General features: G+C 42.9%; 1 protein-coding gene across 3 annotated transcripts in view; it reads right to left on the bottom strand.

Annotated features, from left to right (window-relative positions):
• Positions 1-11,642, bottom strand: part of FRMD6 (FERM domain containing 6) — a 72,331-nt gene extending 60,689 nt beyond the window's left edge. The window contains exon 1 of one of the 3 annotated variants that reach the window (XM_045823279.1): positions 11,512-11,642. The gene's annotated coding sequence lies outside the window, so the exon portion shown is untranslated. The other 2 variants (XM_045823278.1, XM_045823280.1) reach the window with 2 other exon arrangements.
• Positions 11,643-12,455: the final 813 nt, after the last annotated feature.

Here is a 12,455-nt window from a genome sequence, read left to right as displayed (position 1 = left end):
AAAACATTCAAAGTGGTACTAATAAAACAGTGTTGACAGAGCAGTACCTAAGAGAATGCTGACACAATTATGCCACAACCCACTGGAAACACACATCACTGGAGCTCCACTTCTCAAAAAACACACGCCATGCTCCACTGCAAATAACAATCCTTGCTCTTTCCAGCATTTTCCCAGAATTGGCAACTTTCTAAAAACTACTACTGTACTCTATTACCAAACAACACTCAAACTCATGTAACAAGGTTTTAATTCTACAATCACTGTAAGCTTTTAACTATCCAAAAACAATATTTAAGCATTAAAGGCCTATGTGTTAGCATTTTAATCAGCTTATGGAAAGAAAAGGTAATTAGTATCAGAGACTTGTTGATTCGTTTTGATGATAGTACTATAGAAAGTTAGCATTATAATTCAAAGGTAATTCCCACAAGAGAAAATTCTGGGTCCATGATTATGACATAAAGTACAGAGCTGTGAAAATTGCTTAATCTCATACTTTGAAATAATATTCACAGTGAAAGCCATCAACAAAGTGAAAAAGAAGTATTAAACAAGCAATGTTTCTATGACTTCATTAGCTGGCCTCTGAGAACCCCAACCCTGAGCCATCCGCTCTGTGAATGAAGGCTTCCAGGCCTGTGGGGCACTACGGTGTGTGCGAGGGTCCCTTAGCTCAAACCTATCACGGCTCCGGAAAAAGAAGCCAACTCAAACCATTTGTCTCACTGGGGCTCTGTTGTGTCCTTTTCAAATAAAAGATCAATGGGTGGGACTAGAAAACAAAATAAACAAGAAAAGTCTTAAAAAAGTGACAGTGCTTCCAAGATAAAGTTCTTATCCAAAGGGATGCAATGAAAAAATAAACTACATTAGAACTTTTTTCTATTTCAAAGAAACAGACTATAATCCACATACTAGAGCTTTACCAGTAGTAACTCAGGGGAAGCTCAAAGGCTCCTCATCCCTATCAGAGCCTGTGGAAGACCCTCATGGCCCCCAGCATGCCAAAGACCCACCCCACATTCTATCAGACATATTAAAATGTCCTCACATCCAATATTGAATATTTATAAGAACTGAACTGAAAATCAAAATTATCTTTTATAAGCTTTTCATTCTGTCTTGAGCCCATTCCAATCAGGTTTTGGTCCTAAAACCAATGAGCATCTCTCGGTCTTCATCCTAATTCAACCTCTAAGCAACCCATGAAACCACTGATTCACTCTCCCTTCACTGAGACTCTGACTTCGAGGGTATTCTTGACGTTTCCCTCCTATCCTTCTGGCTGCTCCTTCTCAGTTTCCTTTACTGGTTCCACCTTATCATCTCACCTCTAAAGCCTGAAGCACCTCACGCTCAGCCCAAGTATCTCATCACAGATAAATAGCTCCTAGTTCCTTCCTCCCATGGTGTGGGTCAACAGAATTAACATCATCTTCTAAAAATAACACCTAATTACACTGACTATGGTAGAAACTGTGCCTAATTCTTTAGCTTAAGATATTATCTTATGAGATCTTTTCTGCAGAAACTACAAATACTGATATGACCCAAAGCTTGATGTGTGGACTACTACTATCTCTGCCTACACACATTCCCTGAGTTACCTCACCCGAATTCTGTTGGTGACTTCCAAATTTATATCTGCAGCCTAGACCTATTCTTTAAACTCCAGATTCCTATATCCAACAATCTGTTCAACTTCTCCACTTGGAAGGCAAACATAACGTGGTTAAAACAGCTCCTCAGTGAGATCCCGATCTGTTTATGGCAACTCCATAATTAGGCAGAAAGCCTTGATGTTCTCCTTCCTCTGATCTCTTTCTCATACTCCTCAAACAGTTGGCCAGGAAATGCTATTGGTTCAACCTACAAGGTAAATTATGGTCAGTTCTCACCCCCTCTTTCACGGCTATGAGCATCTCTCAATTTCATCACTGCAACAGCTGTATCCCTGCTTCCACCTTGGACCACCCTGCTCCATTTTTCTGTCTCAACACAGCCAGTGATTCTATTAAAATGAAAGTCAAAGCACCTTAGTCCTCTGGTCAAAACTCTCCACTGAGTCCACATTTCACCCAGAGTAACTGTCAAAGTTCTTAAAATAACCCCCCTGGCTGGTGTAGCTCAGTGGATTGAGCGTGGGCTTGTGAACCAAAGTGTCACAGGTTCGATTCCCAGCCAGGGTACATTCCTGGGTTGCAGGCCATAACCCCCAGCAACCGCACATTGATGTCTCTCTCTCTCTTTCTCTCCCCCACTCCCTTCTCTCCCTAAAAATAAATAAATAAAAATCTTAAAAAAAAAAGTCAAAATGTAATGAAAAAACAAGGAAAGAATTGAAATGGAAACATTAAAAAAAAAAGTTCTTAAAATAACCCACCACGTAGGCCCTACACAATCTGCTGTCCAAGCCTCACTGACCTCACCTACTACTACTTCGTGGGCTTTCTAACTGTTCCTGGAACACACCAGGCACACTTTCACCTGAGGCCTTTGAAGTCCCTCTGCTGGAACACACTTTCCCAGGTGGCTCTGTGTGGCTACCTTCCTCCCTCAAGTCATCTCAGTGAGGCCATCGTTGACCACACTATATAGTAAGTCCTCACTTAACATCATCGATAGGTTCTGTCTGTCACTTTAAGCAGGAGACATGATGAAACCAACTTTATCATAGGGTAAGTGATATAAATGAGTTAAGTTTCTATGGCATCTCATAAACGTTATACCAAAATGACATTGAACAAAATGATATTAGTCAAAGACCTGCTGTACTTCCAATTGCCAATGCTCCCGCTTCCTACCTCCTGGACTCCCACAAAATGTTTATTATGTTTACTGTTTGCCTTCTAATAGACTATAAGCTCCACGAAGGCAAAGCTCTGTTTTGTTCACTGGCATATCTCTGGAGCCTATAACACTTCCTAGCACATAGTATATTACGGCACAGTACACACAGGTATATATTACATTGAATAAATAAATTTAATTAAACATTTAATAATCCCAATTTCATAGGTTTATTTTTCATATCTGAGACGTTTAGCAAATCCTGAACTTCTGTTGTTCTTAGAAAAGCTCATTTGTACTTGAAAAATAGAAAGTTCGCAGCCTGATCCCATGGCCCAACACAAATCCAGCAGCCCCAGGGAAGCTAGGAGCACCCTCACTGATTCTGCTCCCTAAAACCAGGGCTCCATTTAGTACTTATCTGAAACACCTAATGCCTTCTACACACATGCATTTTGTTCTCCCACCGAGACAAAAAAATGCTTTGGTAGGACTTAGGCAAAGTATTTGACATAGACATAGATACTTCATAAAGATGTAAAACCTGTTTTTTGATGGACTTAGTAAACATTTTTAAAGCATTAAGTTTACAGAGTTCAAGGTATTACACAACACACAACAGGGAGCAGGTTATCTGGGGTAAGTCCCCCTTTTAATGAACAGATCACAATGCTACATCATGATTGTGCTGGAAGATCCTGTGCCTATTGTGACTAGGCTTATAATTATTCTGTTTAGATGTAAATGTGTCTTTCTAATGTGTTTTTAAGTTTGTTTTTCTTAAACACTTCCTTTGAAACTTTCAGGCTATTAATTTCCTTTGAAGGAATGATTTAAAATCTTAAGCTCTAGGCCCCATAACAGAAAATTATAAAGGGGTCTGACCCACATTACATAAACTGTGCCAGTGGTAGGGGCTGGGGCTGGGAGAAATAAACAACAATTGCCTTATACCAATAATAGTGGCTGTTTTTAAAAGGACTCATGAACTCTGCAGGGCACAGGAGCAGAAGACATGAGCCACTGGTACTCTTTAATTTTAAAAGTACTTTGCACAACATTAATCATCATAAAGAGAATTTCTAAATCTGTAGATTTACTTTTTAGCCTCTGGAAAGAAATAACTATCCAGCAGGCAGAAGCTGGGAGACTGAGATAGCTAGGAATTAGAAGAGAATTAGGAAAAATAACTCAATCAATTAGTGATCAGTGAAATAGGCCAGCTGTTCTTGATGCTGCAATACAGATTGCTCATTACTTGACACTGAGAAATACTAAGTTTTGTTGCATACTTACTGCCATCAATAAACAAAATACATGGTGGGGCAAGAGTAGGTCTACAGTTGTTCGTGTGAAAAATAATCCAATAATAAATAAATAAATAATAATAAAAGAATAAATTGTGTTTTGTGTGCTCACAACTGTAAACCTACTTTTGACCCACACTATAGAATAAAATCTTGTGAACAAGTGCTTATAAACAAAAGCCTAAGGGAAGTCCAAGAAAACTTTAAGTCCTTCTATACATCATTTCTGTCTGCCTTAATAAGAGCTAACATTACTTTTCTACTATGTGTCAGACCATGCTAGTTGCTTTACCTGTACTATTTCACACAATTATCCAAACCACCCTGTTGGACTTCCATTTAACAGATAAGGGAAAAAGGTTCAGAGAGGGTAAGTGACTTCCCCGACATTCCACACTGGAGTAGGGCCTGGATGTGGACCCCAGACGACCGATCTGAAAGATCTCATTCTTCCCATGGTACTGCACTGCCTCTCTTCTGTGTTGTCTTCATAGCACATTACTCTTTTCTGTAGTCATTTCAGTGAGCAACTTGTCAGAACTGTGGCCCAATAGTAAGCACATTTTTTGTTTCCTAAGATTAAACATGGTAAGTTTTTGCTGTTATAAGCTGTATCTCATTCAAGCAGGATATATTTACTACCCATTTGTAAAACATCTGTGATTTTACCCTTTTTTTTTAACCTTTCTAATGAGCCTAGGTTGAAATTCTGAGCCTTTTCTTGAACCATATCATATGAAAATGCTTTTTCTTGTTAGGGAAATATGAAAGACACTATCCATATCAATAGTTTACCTTTGCAAGCACATTGCTTTATCTATTAGCTTTCTCAGTGAAAACATAATCCTATGTTTTACAATAAATGCTTCCTGGGGACTGCCACAGACTTCAGCATCAGAATTCTGCTGTTGTTTTAGGTAGACACGGGATGTTTCCAGGGATATTTAAGAATTAAAATAACTTGGGGAAAAGATATGGGAGGAAGTGTGCTGTAAAGGTGTGGGGAGGTATAATGTCAGGAAGAGGCAAACAAAGTATCTTTTTTGCAACATTTTCTTCAGAATGAACTATTTTAAAACTACTTAGAAAGCAGGCCTTTGAAATTAATGTCCACATCCTAGATCATTTATCAACCAATGAAAAAATAAATCAGGAGGGACCTCAAGATATCACCTACTTGGCACTCATAAACCAAGGTTGCACTGGAGAGCCCTACAAGAGAGGGAGAAAAGAGGAAAAGAGAAGTCCCAAGGGCTCTCTATAAGGGCAGAGGTAGGACAGGCTTGAGAAAGTAAAACTGTGCCTTACTGGACTACACCTCCATTTTCTCTGGGCAGGTCTGACTCTATCTGTCCCCCGGACACCTTTGTGTGAGTCAGAAAAGGGTACCCTATCCTCCAGGCCAGTGGACTCAGGGGGCTGGGTTTCAGCCCACAGATGGCACTAGCCTAGACTGAACAGAGTCAGAAGCAGCTTCTACTCTCAGCACTGTCACCTGCTGTAAGACTCCGTATGAGTCACTCAATCTCAAGGGACCTCAATCCCTCTACCTCTAAAAAGTGATGGGGCTAGCTGTCACTGAAGATCCCTTCCTTCTTCCCAATTCTCGATTGAAATCTGGCCACATCGGGCTGGTATATTCCAAACTGTGTTTCTGAAACAGTAGGATTCTGTGGATTGAGTTGACCCTGTAGTGTTTTCATGATATTGCATTTTTCTCTCACACATTTCCGCAGTATTTTTGCTCTTTTAATCTTAAGACTATATTCTTCCTTCAAACTCCAAATAAACTCCAAAGTGCTTATTTTTTTCTTGAGCCATCAAAAGTTCACATCCAAGTCACATCCAACTATATCAGGCCCAAACTACCCAAATGTCCATCAATAGAATGGATAAATAAACTGGGTACATTCATTCACAGAAATAAAAAAAAGGAACTACTGCTACCTGCATCAATTTGGACATGACAATATGTTTAGACAAGGAAGACACAAAACAGAACTTATAGCTCATATTTGATTTTATTTAAATGCAGTCTAAGGACAGGTTAAAACCAACCACTGGCAACAAAGGAATAGTGGTTGCCCACGGAGCAGGGATTCTGACTATGAAGGGAGGCTCCTAGGGGGCTAGCAACATTGTTTCTTGGTTTGGATGCTGGTTCCCTGAGTATGATCACTTATTGTTATACACTTCTGATCTGTGCATTTTTCTGGTTGCATATAATTATTCAACAAGTTCACTCAAAGAAATTAAGCCATAGGGACCCCACTCCCCCCTCAGAAAAGCAGTCTACTAAAACTGGACAGCACAAGTGGTGTCACATGTCAGGAGAGAAACAATTACATTTCATTTAATGTTAGCTAGACAGAGAACCACCTGAGAAGCCAAGTGAGATACCTCATTAATTTGACTTTTATTATGACTTCCCCCTTCACATGAAACTGTGGCTATTAGTTAATATAAAATATTGCTTTCCCCGTCTTCATATACCAGTAAAACACTGCTGCTCAAAGTTCTATAATATGTACGTACCAAGACAAGATGTTTGAGATGTTTGAAACATCTCAAAATACCCCAGGATAATGAATATTGAGGTTCTAAATAGATACTTTTGGTGAGAATTATCCCAATTATCACATTAATGAAATCACCTAGATAATGCCCCAATCTCCACTAGTTTCCTGCTTTATAAATCAATCTCCACTAGGTAAGGTCACACAGGTAGGGAAAGGCATTCAAGAAAATGCTGTACTACAGACAACTTCAGGACAGCACCAGCAGACCCTGCTTCTCCTCTGGCCTGCATTTTTGGGTCATCTGTGCATGTGTTTCAGCATCACCTTTTTCTCCTCCTCTGGTAATACAACCAGCTGTCTATCAGATCTGTGATTTCTTACCCCTTTCCAGTGTTCAAAAATCCCTCCTTGATCAATGTGGTATACTGCAAGCTTACAACATGTAATACATAAAAAAGTGATAGTACACAAACTTGCATTAGAAGTAATTATACCACTAATGCATGTAGCATAACTGGAAGTACGGCTTGCTTGTTTTCACTCAAAACTGTGATAACTCCAGCAACTACTTCTGTAGAGGTCCTCTGGTCCCAGTGCATTCGGGTGGGCAGTTGCAGTTCCCCTAAATGCTAGGAGACTCATTAAATATTTGTAGAATCATTAGAGCTAAGACAAAAAAAATGTTTCCAGTCTTTGAAACGGTAAGTGGGGTGGGGGTGGGGGGGGCCCCATCATAAGCATCCAGTCCCTGAACACTATTTCAACACAAATGCAGGCAAGATACCCATGATAAACATTACTTAGTACTATTTCATGTTGTACACAGACCTTACAGGGCACCTTAACTCGAATCCTTTTTTCTCAGCTAAAAAGATCTTATTCTTTAATTCCCACTTTTAAATAGAAAGTTCTCCCTACTTTAGCCTTGTTTTAAATAGTCATCCTTCTAAGTTTAGATTTTCCTTGCAATTCAATGCCCAGTATTCTACTTCCTCCTTCCTCTCAAATTACCCCTTTAACTTATTTCTACTTATTTTTACTGGTCCCCAAAGCCTCTTCCTCAGGATAATGTGCAATTCAAAAGCCCTCTCAAAACTAACCCCTAAATCAAAGTTTAACTACAGAGGCCAACAATACCATTTTTCCTGTTTGAGTTTTAGGAAAGATACATTTTAACTGAAATTTCACCACTCATAAAATTCTTTCACTAAAGGCTTCCTATCCCCGCCGACACTCAATTGCTTTATACACAATCATAATGTAATCAAACTCCCAAAATGTATAATTATGTAATGATATAAAAACTTCCTAAAATATATATCATTTTAAGTGTGCAACACACACCCTTTATAACTTTGGTGTTGGGAGGAGGTTGAAAAAATACTGAACTTTTGGTGAATACACAATATACAGATGATGTATGAAAGAATTACACATCTGCAACCTATGTGATTTTATTAACCAATGTTACCCCAATAAATTCAACTTAAAAAATTATCAAGAAAAAAAACAGCCCTGGCTGGTGTAGCTCAGTGGATTGAGCTAGGGCTGCGAACCAGGCACCGCAGGTTCGATTCCCAGTCAGGGCACATGCCTAGGTTGCAGGCCATGGCCCCCAGCAACCATGCATTGATGTCTCTCTCTCTCTCTCTCTCTTTCTCTCCCCCTTCCCTCTCTAAAAATAAATAATAAATAAAATCTTAAAAAAAAAAGAAAAAATACTGGAGTTTTCTTATTTATAAGTTGTGTGTATTTTTTTTTTTGGTTGAGGGAAGAGGAGGTCAGAGGATCATTATACAATTACCAAATGCTCTATCAGAAAACACAAATTGTGTTCCAACAGGATTCTACTAAAGACTGTAAACACACTTAAAACTATTTTTTCTTTAAAAGAAGAGAGCTGAAATTGGCATAATTGAAAGCCAAAGCTTCAATGCTTTGCCCATAAGGATACACATATCTGAACACCTCGTTCCCCACTTACGAAATAGGCTTCATCTACCAAACCAGGTCATTTATGAGGTCTGTCTTAATTAGTAGGAAAAACACATCTCTGCATAAATGCAGAAAACTTTCTGTTCTTTAGAAGGCCTGAAACAATATTAAAATGACTTTAGAAAAAGCCCGTTAAATTCAGCTCTGAACTCAGAACACCACCGAAAGGATAATTTGTGCATGCCATCTGCAATCCAGGCAGCCTCATCAACAAAAGGGAAAACTTGTTGAGATCATCCAAATCTAAAATTCACATACATTTTTACATCTGGACTAAATTAATCTTTTCTTGGTACTGGCTTTCATGTAATAAAATAATTGTTTGCAGGTTTTATGGTTTTTTGTAAACCCATAGCCTTAGGAATCAGAATGGGCAACATAGAAGTTGAAAACTACAAAGAATCCCTTATCAAAAAAGTTAGTTGTGAGACAGGACTCAATTTCACTAAACTCTGAACTTGACAGCTCAGTCAAAAGCAATTCTGTTTGAAACTTCCATTTCAAGCATCTGCCACAAAAGGCTACAGTCTATTATGTCATTGGTTCAGAAAGCCAAAAACTTTATAAGTGAAGTTGAAACAGGAAACAAAGTACAGAAACTAGAAAAGCTCTACAGCCACCCCCCCAATGCAGCTTTTGAAGAACCTGTAGCGAAGAATTATTACCTAACACCAATATTCTGCTTTCAAATGCAATCTTACCCTGGCCTGTATTGTTTTCCTGTAAAGCTAGGAGGAGCATCTTAAATCTTCCAGTTTGAATTATGTATCTGAAGCTAGTAGTTTACCCTGTTGCTCCCCTAAAAGGTGGGGGTGAAAATAGAGAAATATTTCCTGTCTCTTAAAACGTTTTGAGCACTGCAAGAGCTGCTGATAACTGTGGCCCATAAGTGCCTGATCTCAGGCATTCTTATAAGCAATTCCAAGAGGGGAAAGTTAGTTCATATTACAGTCAGTCTGCTTTCTGGAGAAGATACCCTGCAGATAACTGGATAGTAGGTATCTCCTGGAGGACCCTTCTCATCTAATAACCCCAAAGGCCCATTTTATTATGAAATATAAACCCAGTATGTTTACAAACATACTAAAAGAAATCTCAAATGTCAGTTGTCTCATATTGTGGAGTATTTTCATTTTTAACATAATACTTTTATTTCTCAAAGCCACATCCAAGGAAAATGATTAAGTGATAGAAGTTTTATACTACAAAGAACAGCAGCAAACGCATCTGTTTTCCTGCCTCTGGCTTCTCGCCTCCCCTCCCCCACTCTCCATCCTGCAGGCTGTTTGTAGGTCTTGGTGGTTGTTAAAATTACTCTCTACAATGGTCTAAAAACACTATAGATTCTGAGAAACTTCTTATCCTTTAACATTGCTGAACCTAAATTTATGCGCTGCTCTAAAGAAGAAAAAGTCAAAAAAAGCCTTTTTAATGACAGATGTATTACGGAAAATTTTCCCCACAAAGTTTTGATGCTGTGAAATATCAACTCCCTGAAATCACAGAAAGGAAATGACTTACATTCTTGGAAAATGAAGCCACTAGCAGCTTTCTCCAGCAGTATTTTCTAATCCGTAAACTACACCCTGTGGCAACGGGGAGTATTTCCTGCAAAAACTAAATTTAAATAGATGCTTATAAAACCAATAAACAAACATCGCCGGATTCCAGAGAAGAAGAGACGAAATTATACACTGAAACTCCAGCAAGACATACTTTTTCTGCACATTCAAAAATTAAAAAACTGGAGAGCACAGGCTTGAAGTCAAAAGCATCCCGAGAACATTGCTTAAGTTTTCTTTCCCTGCTGTGGGCAATACACAGCTCCTGGGGAAAATACTGGCAAAACAGATTTGTGCCAAAAAATAAAAACAAAAAGGGCTTAAGAAGCTAACGTTTCTCTGGACATCTAATTGCATAGCCTGAAAAATCTGCCAGCTTCCCCTCAAACTTTAAAATATGCTTATTTTGACAGCTTTCCATTTATTCATGCCTTTAAGAAGACGCCCTCACCATTTGGTTATGCCGTCCGGGCCTCGAGGTGCTGCTACGACCCCTGTGGACCTCACACTGGTGGCCCCAAGCTGTCCACACCTGACAGTTCCTGGCCATCCTGGAGCTGAGGCTGGTGGTCTCCTCTGCCTGGGGCCGGGCCTGCGCGCTGCAAGCTCCTCCAGGAACCCAAATTCTGCACTCTGCGACCCCAACTCAGCATTCCACCGAGGCCCCCTTCTGGCGCCGCGGAGCTCAAACTCAATCTCCAACTCCCCCGACTAGGCACTTTCAGGGACGATGGGGCAGACGCGGCGCGCGGGTCCCTTCCCCACAGCCCAGCAGCCCGGCCCCAAGGCGCACACAACAGGCGGCACGCACCGCACCCAGGAATGCAGGGCTTAGGGGCTGGCCCTGGCGCCCAGGCACAGCAGCGGGGCGCGACGGTCAGGCGCCCCCAGAATTGAGCGCCAGGGACCACCAGAGAGCCTAGCGCCACGCGCCGAGCTCAGGGGCTCTGCCAGCAGCCCGGGCGGCCTCCCGCCCTCGCCGCCCAGGCAGCCCCGAAGCTCCGCGTCTCCCGTCCTGCCCAGCTGGGTTGCCCCGGGGCCCCCGGGCCCCGTCCTCCCGCCCCAGCGTGGGCGAGCTTCGACTCACCGGAGGCAGCCTACCAGCCCGGTGCCGGATGCCCAGGGCCGAGGGAGCGAGGAGAAGGCGAAGAAAGAGGCGGAGAAGGGGATACAGCTTTCGCTGGAGCTCACGACTTTCCTAAAACCCCCTGAAAGCCCGGTCCAGCCGCCACCGTCGCCGCCCAGCCGGCAGGGAGCACAGCGGGCGGCCGGGGCGCAGTAGCCGGGCTAGGGGGAGGGCTGGAAGGCCCCAAGACTCTGGGTTCCTCCTCGTACCTCGAAGTAAAGTCTGGAGCACCAGGCGTTGGACTCACATCTGCACTCCGTCGCTTCCTGCTCGCGCCGCGACCGCCCGGCTCCTCTCAGCTCTCCGGCCTGAACTGCCAGGGGAGCGCTCCGCGTCGGCCCCGCCCCCCGCCCCCCGCCCACGCCTCCCGCCCAGCCCCCTGAGGCTCCGCCTTCTTCCCCGTCCAGCAGTGGAGGGGGAGATTACAGAGCCGCGGGAGCGGAGCGCAGAGCTCGCGACTTCACGTGCGGCTCCTGCCGGCCCCGCCTCGGACCCAACCAAGCGTTCCGCGAAGGGGCGCCACGAGGTGGGGTCGGGAAAAAGCGAAAGAAACCACCCCTCTGGGATCCTAGGGGAGGGAGGCGAGCCGCAGAAAGACGCTGTGTTTGGACCCCTGTGATCTGGCCCTTTCCTCGCGCGAAGGAGAGAGAGGCGGGAGGGGACATTGCCAGTGCCTCTCCCTCACGGTCCAGTGGCCCTGTGCGATTCCCGGCCCCTGTTCCCCGGGAACGCTCCCGTCAGGCAGGCTGGGGGTGGTTCTTTGGCCAGAGCACCGTTTTACTAATTCGGAACGGGGAAGGGGAGGCCACTCAGAGAGAAGGCGTTTCCAGCGGAGGAGGCTTCGTGACTCCTAGCTTCCCGCCTGTCCCGCACCCACCTGCCCACCCATTACTCGGGATGTCGCGCCCTCGAGAGTTTTATTCTGGATGGAGGGTGGGGGGCCGCCGAGGAAGCCAAGCCTCCCCCGCTAGCTCTGCCTCTAGAGTTCTTCAGGTAGACACAGCCCCAGTCTGCTGTAGTTTAGTGCTGTGACCACCCCCCCCCCCGAAATTATATTTGTCCGATCCAGATGGTGTCTGGAGAGAGGAAGACAGATAATGGAAAGAGCCAATGGAAGATATTCTTAAGGCACTGGAATCGAGGATTTTTTGCC

The sequence above is a fragment of the Phyllostomus hastatus genome, unplaced genomic scaffold (assembly GCF_019186645.2).
Source record: "Phyllostomus hastatus isolate PE091 unplaced genomic scaffold, TTU_PhHast_1.1 phas_scaffold_501, whole genome shotgun sequence".
Classification (NCBI taxonomy): domain Eukaryota; kingdom Metazoa; phylum Chordata; class Mammalia; order Chiroptera; family Phyllostomidae; genus Phyllostomus; species Phyllostomus hastatus.
This window is presented reverse-complemented; position numbering and strand designations above follow the sequence as displayed.